General features: G+C 42.0%; 1 non-coding gene across 1 annotated transcript; it reads right to left on the bottom strand.

Annotated features, from left to right (window-relative positions):
* Positions 1-1991: 1991 nt before the first annotated feature.
* LOC141709546 (small nucleolar RNA R71) lies at positions 1992-2098 on the bottom strand. The gene has a single exon (XR_012570116.1). It is a non-coding gene; the product is annotated as a small nucleolar RNA R71 (small nucleolar RNA).
* Positions 2099-5204: the final 3106 nt, after the last annotated feature.

Genomic DNA, 5204 nt, shown 5'->3' with positions numbered 1-5204 from the left:
GGAATCATCAAGAATAAGCCTTGGCATGTGTTCACCATTGCGGGAGGAAAAGAACGGGCAGATTACGGCGAAGAAACGGAGCAAACCTGGAATTTTTCCAGAAGGGTCCTGCGCGCCCGCGCAGCAATGCTGAGCGGCCGCGCAGTAGCCTTGCGCGCCCGCGCAGAAATGCTGAGCGGCCGCGCAGGGTCGGGGAAAAGGATAAATTATTTTAGATTTCTACTTCTGTTTGGCTTCCAACTTCTATGTAATCTGAGTTTTATGGGACTATTATATAAGTAGATTAGAGACGTTTTCACAGAGAGGAAGAAGGAGATTATGTTTTAGATTGTGTTTTGTGCAAGAAGCGAAGGGGATAAAGAAGAAGACCGATTTAGCACACTGCAACGAAGAGGAAGCATATTTTCTTGTGATTCTTGTTTCGTTGTAACGTTGGATGCTAGTTTTCTTGCTTTGACTTATTTACTCTTGTGACGTACTCTGTTTTAATATAATTAGTTTAGTTATTATTTTCTTGTGTTGTTTATCGTGATTTCATATGAACCCATGATGGCGATAAGTTCTATTATAGGCTAATCGTGATCATGGGGTTGCAACGGATTTATTATGGAATTCTTTAGTTAATTGTTTAATACTTTAGTGTGTGATGATTGCATGATATCTAGTATTGGTTGTGCGTATTCATCTTATGTGCGTCGCGAACATATAAGATAGGGTGTTAATCTCTTGTGAAGCGACGGTGGATCTTGAGATTTAGAACTTGCCATGCTAGCATAGGTTCATGTACGTTGTGCATGATTAGTGGGTAACTCTAACAGTTTTATTTGCCCTATGTAATCAAAAGGAATAACTTGTGCTTAAATCGTTGTGTTGTCAATTTCTGTAGACATATAGGAACTCAACATAATTGATGACTATTCAACTTCTATCTTAATTGTGGATGCTTGGTAGAATGGTATTAGTACAATGAAAGTTGGCTTTTATCAGTTTTGTGTTATTCGATTAATGTCATCACTGTTACATGCTAAAGGTAATAACAATGGCTATAGAAGGAAGTAATAATGAAGTTGTGATCTCATGAGTGTTTTATTATTGATAAATTGAAGTGTTAGTTAAGTGGTTAATTAAGTAGTTAATTATAGTTAATATTTAATCAATAATTTTAAGTGTTATCTTAACATTGAGAAGTAATCATACATTGGTGAGTGAGTTTAATTAGACAATAACTTAGTCTGAGTCTCTGAGGGAATGAACTAGAAAGTATTCTATATTACTTACGAACGCGTATACTTGCGTGAATATTAGTGCGTGATTTCGCCCTAACAAGTTTTTGGCGCCGCTGCCGGGGACTCGGCGTATTTGTTTAGTTTATGTACTTACCATCATTGGTCATTAGGACTCAGTGATTAGGACGTAGTAGTTACTTACTCTTTTCGGTTGTGTTTCAGGTACTTTAGCAAGCGTTTATGCAAACTCGTTCTCGTGCTCGCAAGAGGACTTTAGATACAGCTGAGGAGACAGACGAAGTTCTTGATATTACGGAGAAGTTAGATTTTGAGGATTCGGATTCAGGAACTGAGCAGAAAGAACCAGTAAACATGGGAGATCGTATTGTTCAAGCTGATCCAGCTCTTATGGATTTTTCTCGGCCTAAAATTGATGACATTCAGTCAAGCATCCTTCATCCGGCTATTCAAGCTAATACCTTTGAAATCAAGCCGGGCACTATTCAGATGGTGCAGAATTCTGTTTCTTTTGGAGAAGCGGCAACTGAAGACCCCAACATGCACATAAGGAATTTTGTCGAGATCTGCAGCACTTTTAAGTATAATGGCGTGACTGATGAGGCTATCAAGTTGAGGCTTTTCCCATTCTCACTGAGGGATAAGGCTAGAGACTGGTTACATTCTGAACCAGCTGGGTCCATCACTACGTGGCAAGATCTTGTGCAAAAGTTTCTGGTGAAGTTTTATCCAATGGCAAAGACTGCTGCTATGAGGAGTGCTCTTACTCAGTTTGCGCAGCAACCTACAGAATCTATGTGCGAGGCTTGGGAACGCTACAAGGAAATGTTGAGAAAATGTCCACATCATGGAATGCCGGATTGGATGGTGATCACTGGTTTCTATAATGGTTTGGTGGCCCAATCTCGGCCCATGCTCGATGCAGCAGCTGGAGGAGCCTTATGGGCTAAAAGCTATACTGAGACGTATAATCTTATAGAGACAATGACTGCAAACGAGCATCAAAACCCAACTCAGAGGATGACGTCAGGCAAGGTCGCAGGTATTCTGGAAGTTGATGCAGCCACCGCTATTGCAGCCCAGCTCCAAGCGCTATCAATGAAGGTTGATTCTTTGGCTACGTATGGAGTTAATCAAATAGCTATGGTTTGTGAGCTTTGTGCAGGTTCTCATGCTACAGATCAGTGTTCTCTTGTCAACGAATCTGTTCAATATGTGAATAATTATCAGCGACAACAGCAGCATGTGCCAGCGACCTATCATCCTAACAACAGAAATCATCCAAATTTCAGCTGGGGGAATAATCAGAATGCTATTCAGCCACCATATCAGCAAGGAGTGAGTAAACAGTTTAACCCACCTGGATTCCAGCAACCACAGCAGTATGCTACAAGGCAATCATATCCTCAACAGGGAAGTGCAGCTGCACCTACTAGTGCTGATTTTGAGGAACTTAAGCTGTTGTGCAAGAGTCAGGCGGTTTCTATCAAGACCTTGGAAAATCAAATCGGTCAATTAGCCAATGCAGTGCTCAATCGTCAAACTGGCACTCTTCCCAGTGACACGGAAGTACCAGGCAGGAAGGAAGCTAAAGAGCAAGTCAAGGCTATTACCTTAAGGTCTGGAAAAGTAGCTGATGCTGAAAAGGCAAAAGAAGTCGAAGCTGAAGTTAGAGATGAAGAATCTAAGCAAAAGGAGAAAGCGGCGGAACCAAGGAAGACTACTGTTGAACACACTCTGCCTGAGGCTAATACAGGGGAGAAACAGCTCTATCCTCCACCACCTTTTCCTAAGAGATTGCAGCAACAAAAGCTGGATAGACAGTTCGGGAAGTTTCTGGAGGTGTTCAAGAAACTTCACATCAATATACCTTTCGCTGAGGCTCTGGAACAAATGCCTAGTTATGCGAAGTTTATGAAGACTATTCTTTCAAGGAAGGTGAAACTGGATGACCTTGAAACGTTGCTCTCACGGAAGAATGCAGCGCTGTTCTGCAACAAAAGTTACCACCAAAACTGAAAGATCCAGGAAGCTTCACCATTCCTTGCACCATTGGCAATCTAACTTTTGACAAGTGCCTTTGTGATTTGGGAGCAAGCATTAATCTGATGCCGTTGTCGATCTTTAAAAAGTTGGATCTGCCTGATCCAAAACCCACATACATGTCGCTACAATTGGCGGACCGTTCCATTACTTACCCAAGGGGCATAGTTGAGGATGTGCTCGTCAAGGTGGATAAGCTCTTCTTTCCTGCTGATTTTGTTATTCTGGATTTTGAGGAAGATAAGAAGATTCCCATAATCTTGGGGAGGCCTTTCTTGGCTACTGGCCGTACTTTGATAGATGTGCAAAAAGGGGAACTTACTATGCGGGTCCAAGATCAGGATGTGACCTTCAACGTATTCAAGGCAATGAAATTCCCTACAGAAGATGAGGAGTGCTTAAAAGTGGATGTGATTGATTCCGCAGTTACTTCGGAACTCGAGCACATGCTAATGTCTGATGCATTGGAAAAGGCCTTAGTGGGGGAATTTGACAGTGATGATGAAGATAGCAACGAGCAATTACAATATCTGAACGCTTCTCCCTGGAAGCGAAAGCTCGACATATCATTTGAATCTCTTGGTACTTCTGACCTTAAGAATGCTGAAGGGAAGCTCAAACCATCAATAGAGGAAGCACCTACCTTGGAGCTCAAACCATTACCTGAACACTTGAGGTATGCTTTTTTAGGTGATTCATCTACGTTACCTGTTATTATTTCAGCTGACCTTTCAGGTAGTGAGGAAGACAAGCTCTTAAGGATTTTGAGAGAATTCAAATCGACTATAGGATGGACCATAGCAGACATCAAGGGGATAAGTCCTTCATATTGTATGCATAAAATTCTGCTAGAGGAAGGTAGTAAGCCAACTGTGGAACAGCAGCGAAGACTGAACCCGATCATGAAGGAGGTGGTGAAGAAAGAAATTCTGAAATGGCTAGATGCAGGCATCATTTATCCTATTTCTGACAGCTCGTGGGTGAGCCCCGTACAATGTGTACCTAAGAAAGGAGGTATCACTGTGGTCGCAAATGAAAAGAATGAGCTCATCCCTACTCGAACAGTTACAGGATGGAGAGTATGCATGGATAATAGAAAATTGAACAAAGCCACAAGGAAGGATCACTTCCCTCTCCCATTCATTGATCAAATGCTTGACAGATTGGCGGGACATGAGTATTTTTGTCTTCTGGATGGTTATTCCGGGTATAATCAGATTTGTATTGCACCAGAGGATCAGGAAAAAACTACCTTCACTTGTCCATTTGGCACATTTGCTTTTCGTAGAGTTTCGTTTGGGTTATGTGGCGCCCCGGCCACCTTTCAGAGATGTATGATGGCTATATTCTCTGACATGATTGGAAATAATGTCGAAGTATTCATGGATGACTTCTCCGTCTTTGGACACTCATATGATGAATGTTTGAATAATCTGCGCGCCGTACTCAAAAGATGCGTGGAAACTAATTTGGTGCTTAATTGGGAGAAATGTCATTTTATAGTGCGTGAAGGCATTATCCTTGGGCATAAGGTCTCTAGCAAAGTTCTGGAGGTGGACAAGGCCAAGGTGGGAGTCATTGAAAATCTTCCCCCACCCAATTCTGTGAAAGGAATCCGTAGTTTTCTTGGTCATGCGGGTTTTTATCGGCGATTCATCAAGGATTTTTCAAAGATATCTAAGCCATTGTGCAATTTGCTTGAGAAAGATGTGCCTTTCAAATTTGATGATGAATGTTTGGCAGCATTCGAGACTCTCAAGAAGAGTTTGATCACTGCACCAGTTATTACAGCACCAGATTGGACAGAACCGTTTGAGATGATGTGTGATGCGAGTGACTATGCGGTAGGAGCAGTTCTGGGACAGCGCAAGAAAAATCTCTTCCATGTGGTCTACTATGCGAGTAAGACTTTAAATG

The sequence above is a fragment of the Apium graveolens genome, chromosome 2 (assembly GCF_009905375.1).
Source record: "Apium graveolens cultivar Ventura chromosome 2, ASM990537v1, whole genome shotgun sequence".
NCBI classification, from domain to species: Eukaryota; Viridiplantae; Streptophyta; class Magnoliopsida; order Apiales; family Apiaceae; genus Apium; species Apium graveolens.
This window is presented reverse-complemented; position numbering and strand designations above follow the sequence as displayed.